The sequence below is a fragment of the Pristiophorus japonicus genome, chromosome 6 (genome assembly GCF_044704955.1).
Source record: "Pristiophorus japonicus isolate sPriJap1 chromosome 6, sPriJap1.hap1, whole genome shotgun sequence".
In the NCBI taxonomy this organism is placed as follows: Eukaryota; Metazoa; Chordata; class Chondrichthyes; family Pristiophoridae; genus Pristiophorus; species Pristiophorus japonicus.
The window spans coordinates 253,142,868-253,165,621 of NC_091982.1; positions in this window are offsets into that span (position 1 = coordinate 253,142,868).

Sequence of the window (22,754 nt, forward strand, 5' to 3'; positions counted from 1 at the left end):
CCAACCAGTCCATGCCGGCATTTGTGCTCCAGTCGAACCTCATCCCGCCTTTTCTCATCAAACTCTATCAGCATAACCCTTTATTCCCTTCTCCGTCATATACTTGTCTAGCCTCCCTTTAAATGCATCTATACTATCCATTTCAACCACTCTCTATTGTATCGAGTTCCACATTCTCACCGCGAACTGGGTAAAGAAATTTCTTTTGAATTCCCTATTTGATTTCTTGGTGACTATCTTATTTTAATGGCCTTTAGTTATAGTCTTCCCCGCAAGTGGAAACATTCTCTCTGTATCCATTTGTCAAAACCTTTTACAATTTTAAAGGCCCCTATTACCCCTCAGCCTTCTTTTTTCCAGAGAAAAGAGACCAGAACTGAACACAGTAATCTCAGGGCTGGATTTTCATGCAATCATCGAAATTTACAGCACGGAAGGAGGCCACTTCAGCCCATCGTGTCCGCGCAGTTGACCAAGAGCTATCCAGCCTAATCCCACTTTCCAGCTCTTGGTCAGTAGCCCTGTAGATTACAGCACTTCAAGTGCACATCCAAGTACTTTTTAAATGTGGTGAGGGTTTCTGCCTCTACCACCCTTTCATGCAGTGAGTTCCAGACCTCTGTGTGAAGAGATTTTCCCTCAAATTCCCTCTAAACCTCCTACCAATTACTTTAAATCTATGCCTCCTGGTTGTTGACCCCTCTGCTAAGGGAAATAGGTCCATCCTATCCATTCTATCTAGGCCCCTCATAATTTTATACACTTCAATAAGGTCTCCCTTCAGCCTCCTCTGTTGCAAAGAAAAGAAACCCAGTCTCTCCAATCCTTCCTCATAGCTAATATTCTCCAGTCCAGACAACATCTTCATAAATCTCCTCTGTACCCTCTCCAGTGCAATCACATCTTTCCTGTAATGTGATGACTAGAACTGCATGCAGTACTCTAGCTGTGGCCTAACTAGTGCTTTAAACAGTTCAAGCATAATCTCCCTACTCTTGTATTCTATGCCTCGGCCAATAAAGGCAAGCATTCCATATGCCTTCCTAATCACCTTATCTACCTGGCCTGCTACCTTCAGGGATCTGTGGACTTGCACTCCAAGGTCCCTTTGTTCCTCTACACTTCTCAGTGTCCTACCATTTAATGTGTATTCCCTTGCCTTGTTAGCCCTCCCCAAATGCTTTACCTCACACTTCTCCAGATTGAATTCCATTTGTCACTGATCTGCACATCTGACCAGTACATTGATATCTTCCCGCAGTCTATGGCTTTCTTCTTCATTATCAACCACACGGCCGATTTTAATATCATCTGCAAACTTCTTAATCATAATCCCCAAGCCTAGATCATTGATATATACCACAAAAAGCAAGGGACCTAGTACTGAGCCCTGCAGAACCCCACTGGATACAGCCTTCCAGTCACAAAAACACCCATCAACCATTACCCTTTGCTTTCTGTCTCTGAGCCAATTTTGGATCTAACTTTCCACTTTGCCCTGGATCCTATCGGCTTTTACTTTTGTGACCAGTCTGCCATGTGGGACCTAAGCAAAAGCCTTGCTGAAATCCATATACACTACATCAAATGCACTACCCTCATCAACCCTCCTTGTTACCTCCTCAAAAAATTCAATCAATTTACTCAAACACAACATTCCCTTAACAAATCCATGTTGACTGTCCTTGATTAATCTGTGTCTTTCTAAATGAAGATTTATCCTGTCCCTCAGAATTTTTCCCAATAATTTTCCCACCACCGAGGTTAGGCTAACTGGCCTTTCTCCTTTCTTAAACAAAGGTACCACATTAGCAATCCTCCAGTCCTCTGGCACCACACCTGTAGCCAGAGAGGACTGGAAAATGATGGTCAAAGCCTCTGCTATTTCCTCTTTTGCTTCGCTTAACTGCCTGGGATACATTTCATCCGGGCCTGGGGACTTATCCACTTTCAAAGCTGCTAAACTCCTTAATACCTCCTCTCTCACTACGGTTATTTCATCTAATACTTCACACTCCTCCTCTGCGATAGTAGTGTCTGGATCGTCCCTCTCTTTTGTCAAAACAGATGCAAAGTATTGATTAAGAACCATACCCACATCTCTCGCCTCCACACACAGATTACCCTCATCGTCTCCAATAGGACCTATCCTTTCTTTAGTTATCCTCTTGCTCTTAATATATTTAAAGAACATCTTTGGGTTTTCCTTGATTTTACTTGCCAGTAATTTTCCATGCTCTCTCTTTGCTTTCCTAATTTCCTTTTTAATTTCACTCCTGCACTTTCTATACTCCTCCAGAGATTCTGCAGTATTTAGCCCTCGGTATCTGTCATAAGCCTCCCTTTTTTTCTTTACCCTACCCTGTATGTCCCTCGACATCCAGGGGGGCTCTAGATTTGTTAGACCCACCCTTTTTCTTTAAGGGCACATATTTGGCCTGAACCCTCAGGCTCTCCTCCAGTTGCCTCCCACTGCCCTGACACTGATTTACCTTCAAGTAGCTGTTTCCAGTCCACATTGGCTACATCACCTCTCAGCTTAGAAAAGTGGCCTTCCCGAATTTAGAACTTTTATTTCTGGTCTATCATTGTAGTGTAACAAAATTTGCAGATGACACAAAGATTAGTGGGAAAGCGGGTTGTGTAGAGGACGCAGAGATGCTGCAAAGAGATTTAGATAGGTTAAGCGAATGGGCTAAGGTTTGGCAGATGGAATACAATGTCGGAAAGTGTGAGGTCATCCGCCTTGGGAAAAAAAAAGGGAATATTATTTGAATGGGAAGAAATTACAACATGCTGCGGTGCAGAGGGACCTGGGGATCCTTGTGCATGAATCCCAAAAAGTTAGTTTGCAGGTGCAGCAGGTAATCAGGAAGGCGAATGGAATGTTGGCCTTCATTGCGAGAGGGATGGAGTACAAAAGCAAGGAGGTACTTCTGCAACTGTATAGGGTATTGGTGAGGCTGCACCTGGAGTACTGCGTGCAGTTTTGGTCACCTTACTTAAGGAAGGATATACTGGCTTTGGAGGAGGTACAGAGACGATTCACTAGGCTGATTCCGGAGATGAGAGGGTTACCTTATGATGATAGATTGAGTAGACTGGGTCTTTACTCGTTGGAGTTCAGAAGGATGAGGGGTGATCTTATAGAAACATTTAAAATAATGAAAGGGATAGACAGGATAGAGGCAGAGAGGTTGTTTCCACTGGTCGGGGAGACTAGAACTAGGGGGCACAGCCTCAAAATACGGGGGAGCCAATTTAAAACCGAGTTGAGAAGGAATTTCTTCTCCCAGAGGGTTGTGAATCTGTGGAATTCTCTGCCCAAGGAAGCAGTTGAGGCTAGCTCATTGAATCTATTCAAATCACAGATAGATAGATTTTTAACCAATAAAGGAATTAAGGGTTACGGGGAGCGGGCGGGTAAGTGGAGCTGAGTCCACGGCCAGATCAGCCATGATCTTGTTGAATGGCGGAGCAGGCTGAATAGCCTACTCCTGTTCCTAATTCTTATGTTCTTATGTTATGTATGAATGCCTCCCACTGCTCTGACACTGATTTACCTTCAAGTAGCTGTTTCCAGTCCACATTGGTTACATCACCTCTCAGCTTAGAAAAGTGGTTTTCCAGAATTTGGAATTTTTATTTCTGGTCTATCATTGTCTTTTTGCATAACTATCTTTAATGTAGCTGAATTATGGTCACTAGCACCTAAATACTCTCCCACTGATACCCCTTCCACCTTCCCAGCTTCATTCCCTAAAACTAAATCCAGAACCACCCCCTCCCGTCTTGGGCTTACTACATACTGGCTAAAAAAGTTCTCCAGAATGCATTTTAGGAATTTCACACTCTCTGTACTCTTCACACTAAACATAGAAACATAGAAAATAGGTGTAGGAGTAGGCCATTCAGCCCTTCGAGCCTTCAATATGATCATGGCTGATCATGCAACTTCAGTACTCCATTCCTGCTTACTCTCCATACCACTTGATCCCTTTAGCCATATGGGCCACATCTAACTCCCTTTTGAATATATCTAAGGAACTGGCTTCAACAACTTTCCATGGTACAGAATTCCAAAGGTTAACAACCCTCTGAGTGAAGAAGTTTCTCCTCATGTCGGTCCTAAATGGCTTACCCCTTATCCTTAGACTGTGTGACCACTGGTTCTGGACTTCTCCAACATTGGGAACATTCTTCCTGCATCTAACCTGTCCAATCCCATCAGAATTTTACATATTTCTATGCGATCTCCTCTCATTCTTCTAAATTACAGTGAATATAAGCCTAGTCGATCCAGTCTTTCTTCATATGTCAGGTTGCCATCCCAGGAATCAGTCTGGTGAACCTTCGCTGCACTCCCTCAATAGCAAGAATGTCTTTCCTCAGATTAGGAGGCCAAAACTGTACACAATATTCCAGGTGTGGCCTCACCAAGGCTCTGTACAACTGAACTAAGACCTCCCTGCTCCTATACTCACATCCTCTCGATATGAAGGCCAACATGCCATTTGCCTTCTTCACCGCCTGCTGTACCTGCATGCCAACTTTCAATGACTGATGTACCATGACACCCAGGTCTCGTTGCAACTCCCCTTTTCCTAATCTGTCACCATTCAGATAATATTCTGCCTTCCTGTTTTCGCTACCAAAGTGGATAACCTCACATTTATCTACATTATACTGCATCTGCCATGCATTTTCCCACTCATCTAATCTGTCTAAGTCACCCTGCAGCCTCTTAGCATCCTGCTCACAGCTCACACTGCCTTTTTATCCCTAATTTTATCCCAGTTAATATTAGGATAGTTGAAATCCCCTACTATTACTGCCCTATAGTTTTAGCACTTCTTGGCAATTTGCCTACATATTTGCTCTTCTATCTCCTTCTCACTGTTTGGGGGTCTATAGTACACGCCCAGCAGTTTGATTGCCCCTTGTTTGTTTTTCAGTTTGACCTATATGGCCTCATTTGATAACTCCTCTATCATATCATCCCTCCTCCTCACAACTGTAATAGTTTCTTTAATCAATACCGCAAACCCCGCCCCCCCTTTTACCCTCCTCTCTATCCTGTCTGAAAATCCTGTAACCAGGAATGTTGAACTGTCATATCTGCCTCTATTTTAGCCATGTCTCAGTAATAGCTATAATGTTATACTCCCAAGTGTCTATCTGTGCTCTCTGCTCATCTGCTTTATTTGCTATACTCCTTGCATTGAAGTATATACCACTTAGTACAGGCAAACCTCCTTGTTGACTACTTTCTAGCACTTGTTTCCTTCTGTCCTTCTAATTTACTTTCTACATTTTTGTTTTCCAATTCCAGTTCTTCTTCCCTCCCTATTGCCTCTATTCTCAGGTTCCCGTCCCCCTTACAAGCAGTTTTAAACCCTCCCCAACAGCACTAGCAACCCCCCCCCCCCCCCCCCCCCGCCCCGCAAGGATATTGGTCCCAACTCTGTTGAGGTACAACCCATCCAGCTTGTACAGGTCCCAGCTGCCCCCAGAAATGGTCCCAATGCCTCAGAAATCTAAAGGCCTCCCTCCTGCACCATCTCTCCAGCCACGCATTCATCTGCTCTATCCTCCTATTTCTGTACTCACTAGCACGTGGCACCAGCATAATCCGGAGATTACTACCTTTGAGGTCCTGCTTTTTAATTTCTCTCCTAGTTCCCTAAACTCTGCCTGCAGGATCTCATCCCTCTTTCTACCTATATCATTAATACCAATATGGACCACGACCTCTGGCAGTTCACCCTCTCCCCCAGAATTCCCTGCAGCCGTTTGGTAACATCCTTGACCCTGGCACCAGGGAGGTAACATACCATCCTGAAGTCACATCTGCGGCCGCAGAAACGGCTGTCTGCTCCCCTCACTATTGAATCCCCTACCACTATTGCTCTTACACAATTTTTCCTCCCCCCGCCCTGTGCAGCTGAGCCGCCCGTGATGCCATACACTTGGTTCTGACTGCACTCCTCAGTGGGACCATTGCCCAGTACTCAGGATAGAATACCAGTTGGAGAGTGAGATGCCCTCCGGGGCCTCCTGCACTATCTGCCTGGTCTTCTTCTGTCTGGTCTCTCTTAGACTGCGGGTGACCACCTCTCTAAACGTTTATCCACATAGTCCTTAGCCTCACGGATGCACCACAGTGACTCCAGCTGCCGCTCAAGCTCAGTACACCATCGCTCAAGTTGTTGCAGCTGGGTACACCTCCTACACATGTAGTCATCCATGCTACGTGAAGCGTCTATGACTTTCCACATGTCACAGGATGTGCACTCTGCTAGACTGAGCTGCCCTGCCATTCCTGCCATCCCTTTATTTAACAGACTAAGAAAAAACCTTTATTTAAAAGACTAAAAACTAACTTAACAGAAAAAACACTCACCCACCACTCACCAGTCAGCTACTTCCCTTGTGTGACGTCACTTTTAAACTCTGATATCAGCTAATGTATTTATAAAACATCTTTGGGTTTTCCTAGATTTTACTTGCCAAAATTTCTATGCTCCCTCTTTGCTTTCCTAATTTCCTTTTTAATTTCACCCCTGCACTTTCTATACTCCTCTCAAGTTTCTGCAGTATTGAGCCCTCGGTATTTGACATAAGCCTCCCTTTTTTTCTTTATCCTACCCTGTATGCCCCTTGATATCCAGGGGGCTCTAGATTTGTTAGTCCCACCCTTTTTCTTTAAGAGAACATACTTGCTCTGAACCCTCCGGATCGCCTCCTTGAATGTCTCCCACTGCTCCAACACTGATTTACCTTCAAGTAGCTGTTTCCAGTTCACCATGGCCAAATCCCATCTCAGCTTATCAAAATTGGCTTTTCCCCAATTGAGAACTTTTATTCCTGGTCTATTTTTGTCCATTTCCATAACTACCCTAAATCTAACTGAATTATGATCACTAGCATCAATGGAGGGATGAGGATCCGACATCGCAGGCCACATTGACTGCAACAATTGGGCACATCACGCTGCATGAAGCTCCAACTTGAAAACGGCAGTGTTATCTGCCATTATAGTATCCTTACAACATCACTGAGAGAATTTAATGGGGGCATTACTAGTTTGCCAGTGTATCATGCTGCATGCTGTTGCCAGGCGGCGTCAAGCTAGAAGAAGGGTTCTTGGTCATGTCGGCCCATGGATGAGGAGAGGCCAAAGATGCCTGGGGAGGAGAGCTTACCCCCCATGGGTTTACAGGCACCAATGCTCAGACCTCCAACTCTCTGAGGAGCAATGTGTGAGAAGGCTTCACTTCTGAAAGGAAGTGCTGATAGAGAGATGCCATCTCCTACAGGCAGACCGATGCCTGGATCGCTCTGGAGGCAGCCTTCAATACTCCCCTCAACAGTTATCCGAATTCATTGTGGTGTGCTGAATGTTGCACAACTTGGCCATCATGAGGGGCCTGGCACTGCCAGTGGGGATTGCAGGCCCAACTCAGGAGGAGGAGGACAATGAAGAGGAGACTGGCGAGGCCCCCATTGTATAGCCACACCATCCACGGGGGAGACAGCGTGGACATGCTGCCTGACCAAGAGTGACACATCGCCAGCTCATAATGGACCAGTTCTCCTAAATGGAGGAAACTGAGGGATGGAGCTAAGACTGGACACGCTATGCGCCCCCATAAAGGCACATCTCCGGTGAACGTTGCAATGATACGCAAGACACCAATGGCAAAGGATCAAACGGATATTTTACTGCAACAAAGTAACAAAAACTGCCCCCACCAAATAAAACCATACAATAAAAACGTTATGTTGCAGGGCACTGATCAACAATGAAGTCCCTTAAATCAATGTAACTATTTACAAATGTAATCAACATAAATCAGGGCATCTGCATAACATAGAAACATAGAAACATAGAAAATAGGTGCAGGAGTAGGCCATTCGGCCCTTCAAGCCTGCATCGCCATTCAATGAGTTCATGGCTGAACATGCAACTTCAGTACCCCATTCCTGCTTTCTCGCCATACCCCTTGATCCCCCTAGTAGTAAGGACTACATCTAACTCCTTTTTGAATATATTTAGTGAATTGGCCTCAACAACTTTCTGTGGTAGAGAATTCCACAGGTTCACCACTCTCTGGGTGAAGAAGTTTCTCCTCATCTCGGTCTTAAATGGCTTACCCCTTATCCTTAGACAGTGACCCCTGGTTCTGGACTTCCCCAAAAATGGGAACATTCTTCCTGCATCTAACCTGTCTAAACCCCTCTCATTCTTCTGAACTCCAGTGAATACAAGCCCAGTTGATCCAGTCTTTCTTGATATGTCAGTCCCGCCATCCCTTGACTTGCACATTATTCTGACTTATTTAACACCGCAATTTTTGGCTGGGGCGCAAAAACTTCCTTCTGAAATGCCTGATTTTGCTTCCCCAATCATGGAACCTCATTTTTTGCCGAATTTTGCAGACGAGAGTGCAAACTTTTTCCAGGCGGTATCAGGACTGCCCCGCCACGATTACCACCCTGAAATCTCAGAAACCAAAAACCCAGCCTTAAGTGTGGTCTAACGAAGGTTCGATACAGATTTAGCATAACTTCCCAATTTTTCAATTTTATACCTCTAGAAATAAACCCTAGTGCTTGATTTGCTTTTTAAATGACCTTGCTAACCTGTATCTTAACTTTTAGTCATTGATGTATTTGTACTCCGAGATCCTTTTGTTCCTCTATCCCCACCTAAACTCGCACCCTCCATACTAAGTGACCTCCATGTATTTCCCACCAAAATGTAATACCTCACAGTTATCCATGTTGAACTTCATTTGCCAATTATATGTCCATTCTGCAAGTTTATTAATGTACTCCTGTAATTTGTTGCAGTCCTGCTCAGAATTGACTATTTCCACCCCACCCTCCTGTAAGGGAGGGGGGGGTGGGGGTGCGGTGTTTGGGGTGTGTTGTGGTCTCTGAGGGGGTCAGGTTCCCTTCTGACCAACTTGAGCGGTTTCGAATTGCTCCCCCTCCCTTGGGTTCTGTACTCTGGATTTATTTGGGGGGGGTGACAAAAGTGCAGAGGACACTGGTTTGATGCAAAGAACTTTGGTTTTATTAAAGTAATACAGGCTTATTACTCTCGTAAGAAAATACAAGGCCAAACTTACAATCACTCTAATAAAGTACAATACAAGGAAAGGTACAAGGTCAAACTTATAATCACTCTAATAAAGTACTATACACTATACATTCAAAGGGGGTTGCAGTAAAATTATACCTCCCACCTCCCAATACCTAATTCTAGTTAGGTTAGACTCCAGGGCAGGGACTTATGCTTACCAATCCTTTTGATAGTTAGTGGTAGATGGTGATGTTCTTCCTTCCTTCAGGATTCCAAGACTTCGAGGCTGGTGAAGTTAGTTTTACAACTGTCACGTTGGTTTCTCTCCTTGTCTTGATGAGGTAGTAGCGACCACCTCTCTCCCCCATTAACCTCTGTTGAAAACAGGGGCAGTTATACGATTCCAGTGTTTTAATCTTGCCGTCCAATCTGTTCACAATCCTTTGTATAATTTTGGCGGGCTTGGTTCTTCTTTGTAATATTTTGTCGGGCTCGTTAAAGTTGATATGTCTTGGGTGGGTTGATCTTCGAAAAACTGCTTCCTAATGGAAATATTAGTTTGGTAATTGCAATATCCTTTTGTGCTTAGGTTTTCACATGCAGGCTGGATTGGGCCTCTTTGTGATGTATGTGCTGAAAATGGTTTGTCCAGACCCATGTTGATGGGGAGCTATCTCTGGGTGAAAATGTGATGGTAATGTCTCTTGTGGAGGAAGATTTCCAAATACTCATTCTTCCAGACAGGTTACCTCAGTCCTCACACCCAGACAGTTCCAATAATCAAGTGGGCTTCCTTTGTTCCCTAGGTCTACCCACAGGCTTGAATTTGTCTTGTAAAAGTTCATAATTCTATTAAAGTTCGTAGTTTCTTCCATAAGCACTTTAGAGTTCCAAATGTTTTGGTAGATAGTTCCAAATTAAATTTCCTTTCGAATGAGCCCAAACACAGGGGGGGTTCTGGTGAATTTTGCTCTCTGCAGTCCCCCCTGTTGACACTCTACACTCCTTGATTGTCAATCAAGGTAAGCAAAATTCCTGCTCCCAAGAGTCAACCTTCCCTGCATTTATACTAGCTAAACATTACCCCGCATCCCCCGTTGAAATGCAATGCAATATACAGGCGAATACAGTCATTACAATTCGGTTATAGCATAGAGTGGGTATGATGTCCTTCTTTTACTCAGTTTTCACAATAAAATGACGGTATACAGTCATACACAACTTTAAGTAAAGTAAAATAAAAACACATAGTAATACATTCTCAAATTGCAGAAAGGTCCATAGTCAAACACGTTTTAAGTTCAGTAAAATAAAGATGCATAGTCAAAACATTTAAGTAACACTCTTCCAACACTCACGATGTTGCGGTTTACAGCAGGTAAAATCAAACACAAATTAAACATGGTAGTATGGTGTCACCCCTCCCTGCGCAATTCCCAAGTTCGGTCAAGGAGCGTATAGCACCCTCTGGTCCCTGACCTGACGGCCTCTGCGTTTCACTCGGCAAGTAAAATATAATCGCGAGTTGACAAATAACCTACATGTGGGAAGCGATTTGGATCCAGACTGGGACCTCTATATTTCTGAAAAGGTCCCACCAAGGCGGAATGGTGATCTCAAGAATCTTTTTCCCTATCTCAATGGTTTTCTGTTCTCGAGTATCGAAGTGTTTTTGTGAGATAATTACGGCTTTTAGCAGAGCGGTGAGATGTTCGGGTAGAGGGGGAATTGCATAGCCAACATGTACAACATAATCCTGCAGGTTTGTAATGTTTTCCTTCACAGTGAGGTGGACAGTGGAGGGTTCAGGAATGGGGACAATCCGTTCCTGGGCCACTTGAAATGATGCCTCAGGTTTGAAGCAAAAACTGTTGTCACTTACCGGACACCAGAAGTGTCCATGTTGGTAGTGGGGTGCACTGGTGGTCCCACTCCCTATGTATGTTACCTGTGGAGGGACATGGTCTTGTGCCATTACCTCCATGGTGCAGTTAATGGGCTGTGCACCAGCAGCTTTAAACCCACACTATGACTTTGAATGGGCACTTAAGTACTGGGGACACAATATTACGTGTGCACCCCGGCTCCGGCACCAGGAGAGGTCAGTCCCCTTTACTGCTCCCACTTTATGACATAGGGTGGGACTGCTGCGAAACGAATATGTGCACCTCCCTGAATAACTCCAATGTTCTCCACCAGGTATACCGGTGCGGGTCGGGCTGTCCCACCCATGACCGGCATCCTTAATACTATCCCCATAATAGTGTGGTTAGATTTCCCACAGTCTACTGGGACAGGGTAGGCTTCAGAGGCTAGGCGGAGCTGGCACGGGCTTAGTGAATTGCTGTACAGGTGGAGGGCTGCGAGGTGCTTGTTCCTGATCCAAGAGGGGACTACACCTTGTTTTAAATCCTCCAGGTTGTTGCTACCCTCGCCCAACAACCGTGCCCCATATAGTACGCACACCTCGTTCTGTGCAGCCTGGTCAGAAGCGTTTCTATCCTCCTGTATAAGTGCATTCACTGTCTGCGCATGCTTTTCCAGCTCAGCCACTATTTCTTTTAGATGGACAGTCATAGCCTGGTCCTCGTGTAGTTCTGAACCTACTACGGGGTATTCTCCTGTTTTAGGATTTTTCTCAATTGGGTCTTTAAACTGTTTATCTGTGTTTGCAGCTCTATGTCATCTCGGCTATTTATTACAGAGGATGCTGTATTGTAGGTAGTGAAAACATAGTTTATGATTCCCCTTCTAGGTCTCCCTGAGCCCATGGTGTCCCTAGCATTTAGGGTGTATAGGTCTGCTTTGTCTACATTTCCAAAGTCTATCTCATAAAATTTCTTGAACATGTCTCTAAGTAGGGCCTGGTTTAGCAGCTCTGTTTCCTTCGGACACCATGCAGGCAGGTGTACCTCGGTAAGGTTTAATATTACTGAAGCTACGACATAATGTACTCCCTGATATAACACCTTTTCGGTCGGTACCAATACTAATCCGTTCCCAGGTCCCTTGGTGGTGGTAGGACACCTTTCTATTACTGTGCGTATTGGCGGGGTTGTGGGCAGGGATTTCTTAATGTGTGCTCTTAGTTCAGTGGTGTTAATTGGGAGTGGGGAGTGTGGGATCACACACCCGTGTAGGTTAGAATCCCACCCCATCCCTTCATCTTGCCATTGCCTGGCGAAGGCGATCGATATGCCTGCGGGATAAATACTCTCTGATCCCCACATGCAAACATAAATTCCTTATTCGGATTCCCACCATTTGTCCCAACACACTTTTACTCCTCCCCGTGTCCCCGTGATGGTGCGGTACGTATCATTACCGAGTCTTTCCCAGTCCGATTCTTGGTCCCATGTGTCCTTGCTGAGTTTTCTGAGCCACCACCATCTTCCCAGGGGAATGTTCCCTTTGCAAGTCAAACACACACGTTTTCCCTCTGTAACACTGACTCGGGCAGCGATGATCCGATTCCGGGGCATAGAATTGAGGCCTCCCCGTAGGTAAATCCTTACTGGCTGGAGTAGCGGGTAGAATTAGATCCTAGTCACCCTGGTCATCTTCCCTCGTGGGCGTAAACGGCGAGTTCTTCCACGTCTCGGGGACCACCCCCGGCGGTTACGATCGGTGCTCTCCCTCCTGAACACCCGGAAATGAGGGATTCTTCCACGTCTCCTCAGTCGTTGCTGCTCATCCTTATCAGGGCGAGCAGGAACAGGATCCTTCTCATGCTGTCCTCTTTCCTGTAGGGGCACATAAAACAGATTGTCCAGCCCTGAGAAAGCTCTCTGGCTTGACAAAGGTGACTGAGTTCCAAATTTGGGCTCATAGTCTTTAATTGACTGGCTGTCTTATTCAGTTCCTTGTGGACTGATTCCTGCTTTTAACTTTTTCTCACAGTCGTTCTGCTTGTTATCTTACCGGTGCTTCCTTAATAGCCATACCGGTAGATTCTTCTTACTCCCGGGTGTTACCCGGCCTGTGCTTCTTTTAACAGCTGCACAGGTAGATTCTTTTCCTAACTAATACATATATAGTTATCATTACACAGATAAATCTTACACTATTCTAAACTTATTCACTAAACATACTTAAATTCATATTGCTATATATGTACATCTGCCACCCGTCTCCGGGTGGCCAGGTTAATTCTTGCCTTCTCTTTTTCTTCTTCTCCCGCTGGGTGTCCAGCGAGGTAGGTGATAGATCGGTCTGCACTGTCTGACCCTAAGTACCCTGACCGGACGTGGGTTCGAGTCCCACACTATCGGGGGAACGTCCCCTCCGGTGCTGCAGCACACCGCTCCTTTGAGGGTGGCTGCCTGGTTCCTTTCTTCCCCTGGGGGCTCTTCTGGTCGAGGGCTACGGGCTGGGGACTCTCACTTGGTGGCTGTTCCACTGCTATACTTTCTGGGGGTCCCTGCTCGTGGGCTGGTCTCTGACCTTAGGTGCCCTTTTGTGGCTGGTCCCTTTCCCGGGGCTGAACCATTCAAATTGGAGCGCTGGTGACCACGGTGTCTTTGGTCGTGGTGTGCGGGGAGTCCTTCTTAAGGCTCCGGCTGCTGGGGGTGTGTCCGAGTCCCAAATGATTGGGGGGGACAGCTCCTCCAGTAACACAGTCCACCGCCCCTCTAGGTACAGTCTGTGGGTCTGCCACGTCCCCTGTGGGATCTCCACAGTCGGGGGCTGTTGGCTGGGGTTCCCTGTCTTTAGTGCAGTTTACAGTTTTTGCCTGTCCCTTACATTTAGCTGCTGCCCCTGGGTTGAACCACTTTGTTCGGCGGGGCAATTTTATGGCATAGACCATGGGGCTTGCCTTGTCGACAATGTGGTACAGTCCCATATACTGGGCCTCAAAGACCGCTACTCTAGTGTAGTTTCTCACCATAACCTGGTCCCCTATCTCCCACTCGTGGTGCTTGCGGGGTTCTAGCAGCAGTCGGTTGCTCCGATGCTGTTTTCCCATGTTGTTAGCAGCCTGCCAGTGAATCTGTTTAAGGTGTTCAAACAGATTCCTGACAAAGCTGTCCCGGTTCGCTTCCCTAAGCTGACCTTCCCTGAGTACTGGGGCTAACACATGGGTGGGAGTTCGCATGGCTCTGCCGGTCATGAGCTCGGACAGGGAGTACCCCGTGCTCTTTGACTGACTGGCCCGGATCCCCATGAGGACTAGTGGTAGGACCTCTACCTACCCTTTGGGTGAGTCCCCTGTCTCTTTGCGCAGCCTTTCTTTGATGGTACGGTTTAAACACTCCACAGGCCCGGATGACTGCGGGTTGTGGGCGACATGCCATTTCCCTTTGATGCCGAGTACCTTAAGGGTCTCCTGCAGCACCTGCCCGGTGAAGTGACTCCCTTGGTTGGAATCCATGTATTGTGGTAGTCCCCATCGAGAGAGCACTTCTCTGACCAGGATCCTAGCTGTTCCCAGGGCCGTGGCTGTTCGGCATGGGAAGGCTTCCACCCATTTGGTGAATACATCCACTAATACTAGGCAGTACTTGTAACCTCCCTGGGCAGTGGGTAAGGGCCCAATGTAATCGATCTGGATCGACTGCCAGGGTCCCTCTACCCTCCTGATGTGTCCCATCGACACCTTTCTTTTCTGGAGGTCGGGATTGTTGGCCGCGCACACCAGACAGCTAGCACAGAACTCGCGGACGTCTTCCCTGAGTCCTGGCCACCACCCTGCCTGTTCCACTCATTGCCAAGTGGTCTCAGGTCCGGGGTGTCCTGCTCCTGGACCCTCGTGGGCCAGCTGGAGGAATTCTCTCCAGTGTTGTTGCGGTACTACCCATTGCTCCCCGCTGAACAGCATGCCTTCTTTAATGGCAATTGCTGTGGTGCTGTACGGGCCGTCTACCTTTTCCCCTTTAGCTAGCGTGTTCAGGACAGTTTTGAGGATGGGGTCTTGGGTCTGAACCGTTTTTAGGTCCTGGGGCAAAGCTATCCCTGCCTTCCCTGCCATCCCCATCCTGCCCCTGAATGCTGCGATAGGCCCTGGGTTGTACGGATCCCAGAGATTGCCCATGTCGGCACCTTGCTTGGCTAACATGTCAGCCTGCTGGTTTCCCTCGCTACGGGGTTCTGTGGTGGAATGTGCCTTCACCTTATGTATGTAGATATTCCCTTCCTCCCCTACGGCTTTCATGGTCTTTTCCAGTAGGGGCTTAATTGCCAGGGGTCTCCCGTCTGCGGATGTGTATCCATGGTGGGACCAAATAGCCAGGTACTCCGTACACGAATTGCATGTGAACATACTGTCCGAGCAAATCGTGTATGGGGTAGGGAATTCTTCGGGGGGTGTGACTACATACACCACCACAGACAGTTCAGCGTGCTGGGTGCTCATAGTACTGGGGAGTTTAATCGGCAGGGCAATGCCTGCCTCGGGGTCACAAACTCCACAGTCGTTCACCCGCAGATACTGTGCTTGAACCATCCACATAGATCTCTCGGCCTGTGGGATGTAACCCAGCCCGAAAGCCTATGTTAATTTCCATACCCCTTCTATGGAACACCGGTGGGCTGTCCTTGGATAAATCATGTTGGCTGCGAGTCTTGGCTCGCAGAGACCCTTTACCCGTCGGTCCATTTGAGAGAGGAGCAGGGTCCAGCGAGCAATGCGGACACTGCTCACTGTCCCGTCCTTGATTCTTCCGTCCAGGAGCATTTGGGTGGGCGTATGATGGGTAAGGAGTGTGATAGGGGACCCCCCTGTGAAGATCAGTGATCTTTTCACAGCCCAGTGAGTGCCTAGGAGGTGCCGCTCACAGTTGGAGTATCCCTTCTCCACGTCCGTGAGCATTCTGGAGGAGTAGACCACTGGTCTCAGCCGGCCGTGCCGCTCTTGGAGCAGTACTGCACTCAGGCTGTCCCCACTGGCTGCTACCTCCAGGAAAAACTCTTTACCCCCATCTATGGCCCCTAGAGCTGGCGCGGTCTGCAGGTCTTTCTTGAGTTGGATAAATGCTGCCTCGCAACCTTTGTCCTATTCCCACTCCACTCCCTTGTGTAGGAGTCGGAGCAGAGGGGCTGCGGTGGCTGCATAATCCTCAATGAAGTCTCTGCAGTACCCGGTTAGCCCTAGAAAAGATCTTACTCCTGTTACTGTGTTGGGAGCGGGTAACTTCTGCACTGCTTCCCTTCTAGCTTTGTCTGTGGCTCTCTCTCCAGCGTGCACTGCCAGTCCCAGGAATTTTACTTCCTTCAGGCCGATTTGTGCCTTCTTGGGGATTACTTTAAATCCTTCTTCTTGCAGCAGCTCCAGCAGGCTCAGCCAGCAGTGGGCCATGCTCCTCCCCCTCATCGGTGAACAGGAGCAGGTCACCTACATACTGTACTAATTGCTGGGGTCTGCTGAAACTCTTTAAACAGTTGGCCATACACTGATGGAAAATACTGGGGCTGTTGTGGAAGCCCTGAGGGAGACAGTTCCAAGTATATTGCTGCCCTTTAAAGGTAACAGTAAACTTGTACTGATCTTCCCTTCTTAAAGGTATGGACCAGAACCCGTTGGAAATATCCAGCAGCGTGAAGGTGGTCGCAGAGGCTGGGATACTTCCAATGAGGTTGGCGACAGCAGCAACAGTGGGTGCACAGGTGAGGATGTTACGGTTGAGTACTCGATAGTCCACCGTGGCTCTCCAGGAGTTGTCCGGTTTCTTAACCGGCCACAATGGAGAATTCACATGGGTAGCTATTGGTCTCAATACCCCCTGTTTAACCAGCGAACCCAAGGCTGTTTCCATGTCTGCCTCCGTCTCACTGGGGAAGTTGTACTGTTTCTGTGGTCGGGTCATGGGGTCCCCATCTATGCTAACCTCAACCCCATTTATTCTCCCACAGTCGTGTTTGTGAGTGGCAAAAGCTGCAAGGTTTTTCTTCACATACTCTTGGTATTCTACAGGGGTGTTACTGACTGATTCAAGGTCATAACCCTCCTTTGGTTTCATGGTGCACACTGTCTCTTTTCCCTGTTTTCCCGGGATAACCATCATCTCACTCTCCTGTCCCGTGCAGACTGACCCCTAAAGACAGTGGTTTCTTAAATCCACTAGGATCCCGTGGCCTAGGATGAAGTCAGCCCCCAGGATCACTCTCCCTTCCTGCTCCCACATCACGAGGACACAAGTCCACTTAGTGTGGTGTACTTAAATGAATGGAGAGCGGAATGGAGAATGAGCCAGTCTGTTCAGTGCCTGTGAAACCCACCAAGCTGTAGGGGACCCCGTTAGACAGAGGTGAGGTGGCGGGGTTAGCTGCATAGACGAGGGTGCTTGAGGCACCGATGTCCAGCAGGTAAGTCCCTTTCACCTTTTCCACTTCCATCTGTACGGTCGGTCTCCCCCACGCATCATACTCGAGGGCACACAGGTGGACAGGCTGTGCCTGTCCTGGTCACGGTTTTGGTTGGGAGGGGGCAGATGGGATTTCGGTACCGGTGGCGGTGGCTACCTTCCCAGAGCCATCTAACATGGCTCGGAGCGCAGTTAAAAAGGCCACAAACGAATAGGGAGGGACTGGCTTATCTGTCTCAGTCTTTTGGGCAGGGGCTGGAGAATTCTTTCCTGCGCTATTCTTCCAAGGATCTTTACAATCCATTCTCCAGTGCCCACTCATTCCGCACCCAAAGCAGGTACGTTTCGTATCGGAGGGGTCACCCTTCTCGTGGCGCTATTCCCTCTTGTCTTGGTTAGGTCGGATTTTGTGAACCCTTCCCTTTTGTGGGTGCTCTTCTGTCCCTCTGCTGTTTCTGTAAGCTAGGGTCAGCTGCTTAAGCACTCCCTGTTCTGTGGCTTGGGGATAGAAACATAGAAACTTAGAAAATAGGTGCAGGAGTTGGCCAATCGGCCCCTCGAGCCTGCACCGCCATTCAATGAGTTCATGGCTGAACATGCAACTTCATTACTCCATTCCTGCTTTCACGCCATACCCCTTGATCCCCCTAGTAGTAAGGACTTCATCTAACTCCTTTTTGAATATATTTAGTGAATTGGCCTCAACAACTTTCTGTGGTAGAGAATTCCATAGGTTCACCACTCTCTGGGTGAAGAAGTTTCTCCTCATCTCGGTCCTAAATGGCTTACCCCTTATCCTTAGACTGTGACCCCTGGTTCTGGACTTCCCCAACATTGGGAACATTCTTCCTGCATCTAACCTGTCTCAACCCATCAGAATTTTAAACGTTTCTATGAGATCCCCTCTCATTCTTCTGAACTCCAGTGAATACAAGCCCAGTTGATCCAATCTTTCTTGATATGTCAGTCCCGCCATCCTGGGAATCAGTCTGGTGAATCTTCGCTGCACTCCCTCAATAGCAAGAATGTCCTTCCTCAAGTTAGGAGACCAAAACTGTACACAATACTCCAGGTGTGGCCTCACCAAGGCCCTGTACAACTGTAGTAACACCTCCCTGCCCCTGTACTCAAATCCCCTCGCTATGAAGGCCAACATGCCATTTGCTTTCTTAACCGCCTGCTGTATCTGCATGCTAACCTTCAATGACTGATGTACCATGACATCTAGGTCTCATTGCACCTCCTCTTTTCCTAATCTGTCACCATTCAGATAATAGTCTGTCTCTCTGTTTTTACCACCAAAGTGGATAACCTCACATTTATCCACATTATACTTCATCTGCCATGCATTTGCCCACTCACCTAACCTATCCGAGTCACTCTGTAGCCTCATAGCATCCTCCTCGCAGCTCACACTGCCAACCAACTAAGTGTCATCCGCAAATTTGGAGATACTACATTTAATCCCCTCATCTAAATCATTAATGTACAATGTAAACAGCTAGGGCCCCAGCACAGAACCTTGCCGTACCCCACTAGTCACTGCCTGCCATTCTGAAAAGTACCCATTTACTTCTACTCTTTGCTTCCTGTCTGCCAACCAGTTCTCAATCCACGTCAGCACACTACCCCCAATCCCATGTGCTTTAACTTTGCACGTTAATCTCTTGTGTGGGGACCTTGTCGAAAGCCTTCTGAAAGTCCAATACACCAAATCAACTGGTTCCCCCTTGTCCACTCCACTGGAAACATCCTCAAAAAATTCCAGAAGATTTGTCAAGCATGATTTCCCTTTCACAAATCCATGCTGACTTGGACCTATCATGTCACCTCTTTTCAAATGCGCTGCTATGACAGCTTTAATAATTGATTTCATCATTTTACCCACTACCGATGTCAGGTTGACCGGTCTATAATCCCCTGTTTTCTCTCTCCCTCCTTTTTTAAAAAGTGTGGTTACATTGGCTACCCTCCACTCCATAGGAACTGATCCAGAGTCTATGGAATGTTGGAAAATGACTGTCAATGCATCCGCTATTTCCAAGGCCACATCCTTAAGTACTCTGGGATGCAGACCATCAGGCCCTGGGGATTTATCGGCCTTCAATCCCATCAATTTCCCCAACACAATTTCCCGACTAATAAGGATTTCCCTCAGTTCCTCCTCCTTACTTGACCCTCTGACCCCTTTTATATCCGGAAGGTTGTTTGTGTCCTCCTTAGTGAATACCGAACCAAAGTACTTGTTCAATTGGTCTGCCATTTCTTTGTTCCCCGTTATGACTTCCCCTGATTCTGACTGCAGGGGACCTACGTTTGTCTTTACTAACCTTTTTCTCTTTACATATCTATCGAAGCTTTTGCAGTCCATTTTAATGTTCCCTGCGAGCTTCCTCTCGTACTCTATTTTTCCTGCCCTAATCAAACCCTTTGTCCTCCTCTGCTGAATTCTAAATTTCTCCCAGTCCCCGGGCTTGCTGCTATTTCTGGCCAATTTGTATGCCACTTCCTTGGCTTTAATTCTATCCCTGATTTCCCTTGATAGCCACGGTTGAGCCACGTTCCCTTTTTAATTTTTACGCCAGACAGGGATGTACAATTGTTGTAGTTCATCCATGCGGTCTCTAAATGTCTGCTATTGTCCATCCACTGTCAATCCCTTAAATATCATTCGCCAATCTATCCTAGCCAATTCACGCCTCATACCTTCAAAGTTACCCTTCTTTAAGTTCTGGACCATGGTCTCTGAATTAACTGTTTCATTCTCCATCCTAATGTAGAATTCCACCATATTATGGTCACTCTTCCCCAAGGGGCCTTGCACAACGAGATTGCTAATTTATCTCTGGGGTCGAATCAGGCCTCAGCCTTGGTTCTTATTCTGGGTAAACTGTTAGCTACTAGGCTTCGGAGCCAGTGTGCTAATTCATCCAGATCTCTGTCTATGTCCCCATTACAGGCGCTTTTGTACACCGGCCACAGCCGGTCTGCGAAAGCCTGTGGGGTTTCTCCTGTGAGCTGCACCGTTTTCTCTACTCTCGAGAAGGGACTCCCGTCATTGCAGCCCATAGCTTCTAAAATGTCTTTCAGGATGGCAGCAAGTGTTTTCTGTCCTCTTTTGCTCTCAGTAGAGAGGCACTGGTACAGTTTGCTGTCTAGGGATAGGAGAAGCATCTTTGCCATTTCTGCATCATCGCACCCATTAATATCCCCTGCCTGTTCCACTTCCCTTTTGGAGTTAGCTTTCCCAGGTGGCTATTCATAGCCCAAAGCTGGTGGGGATCACAAACTGACTTTCCAGGGGCCCTGAAGACCCGTTAAGAGTGGGCGGGCCAAACCTCTTTTGCTGGACTGGGCACATTGGCCCTGGTTCTGGCTCTCTCTGTTCTAGCTCACCTCCCTCTGTTCCCTGCGGCCAAGCTGAGCTGAAACTCAGTGCCACAGGTGGTGGTGGTTCACTATCCCTGTCCGCCCCGCAACTGATTTGCCCCGCCTGCTGCTGAACCGGTGTAGTCACCGGTGCCACAGGTAGTGGCCAGGTAGTTTCTTCCTTCTCTTCCAGGTTTACCTGGGGCGTACCTGGGCTTGTTAGGCATACCATGCCTTTTGCCTTGGACAGAGCAAGGTTTAAACTTTTAATTTGTTGCTGGCAGGTACCATGGTCTCCCGATTCAAACCCATTAGTGCTAGTTACTTTATACGCTGCTTGCACATCTTTTAATCTTTCCTGAAGCTCTTTTACTTGTAGGGTGAGGCGAGTGCTTTCCTCCTTCAGTGACTTTTCATTACTTTTGGCCTCGGTAACCTGACATTTTCAATGTCAGGTTAAAGACTGTTTAAAGACTGTTTTTAAACCTTTCCATTATTTGGGTCCTTTCCTGTTTTAGCTCACGGAGATCTCCTGATAATCTTTCTTCTGACATAACCCTTTCCTGGTAGCTCTCTGCATATTCCCATAACTCTGCCTGCAATGTTTTATTCATTGCGTCTAGCAGTTGGACCTGTCGCTGTAGACAGACCAACCAAATTGCTTTCTCTACTGCTTCTTTGTGATCTTTACTTGCTGTCCACTGGGCTGCAGTGTCAGCCGGGCGCACAGCGCGCAATAGACTAAGCACCCATTCCTTAGTTATATTCACTTTCTTCTACACATCGGAGGAAATCATTCTTTTATTTTGGTTCTTTGCTCCAAACCAGCACTCTCTACATCACACCCCGTGTACCAGAGTTGTGCCACCATCGCCATTTTGTAAGGGGTGGGGGGCGGTGTTTGGGGGTATGGGTCTCTGAGGGGGTCAGGTTCCCTTCTGACCAACTTGAGTGGTTTCGAATCGCTCCCCCTCCCTTGGGTTCTGTACTCTGGATTTATTTGGGGGGTGTGACAAAAGTGCAGAGGAGTCTGGTTTGATGCAAAGACTGGTTTTATTACAGTCAAAGTAATACAGGCTTATTACTCTAGTAAGAAAATACACGGCCAAACTTGCAATCACTCTAATAAAGAACACGACAAGGAAAGGTACAAGGTCAAACTTATAATCACTCTAATAAAGTACTATACACTACACATTCAAAGGGGGTTGCAGTAAAATTATACTTCCCACCTCCCAATACCTAATTCTAGCTAGGTTAGACTCCAGGGCAGAGACTTATGCTTACCAATCCTTTTGATAGTTAATGGTAGATGGTGATGTTCTTCCTTCCTTCAGGACTCCAAGACTTTGAGGCTGGAGAAGTTAGTTTTACAACTGTCACGTTGGTTTCTCTCCTTGTCTTGATGAGGTAGTAGCGACCACCTCTCTCCCCCACTAACCTCTGTTGAAAAACAGGACAGTTATACGATTTCAGTGTTAGAAACATACATAGAAAGATACATAGAAAATAGGTGCAGGAGCAGGCCATTCAGCCCTTCTAGCCTGCACCGCCATTCAATGAGTTCATGGCTGAACATGAAACTTCAGTACCCCCTTCTAATCTTGCCGCCCAATCTGTTCACAATCCTTTGTAATATTTTGTCGGGCTCGTTAAAGTTGATATGTCTTGGCTGGGTTGATCTTCGAAAAACTGTTTCCTGATGGAAATATTAGTTTGGTAATTGCAATGTCCTTTTGTGCTTAGTCTTTCGCATGCAGGCTGAATTGGGCCTCTTTGTGATGTATATGCTGAAAATGGTTTGTCCAGACTCATGTCGATAGGGAGCTATCTCTGGGTGATACTGTGATGGTAATGTCTCTTGTGGAGGAAGATTTCCAAATACTCATTCTTCCAGACAGGTTACCTCAGTCCTCACACCCAGGCAGTTCCAATAATCAAGTGGGCTTCCTTTGTTCCCTAGGTCCACCCACAGGCTTGAATTTGTCTTGTAA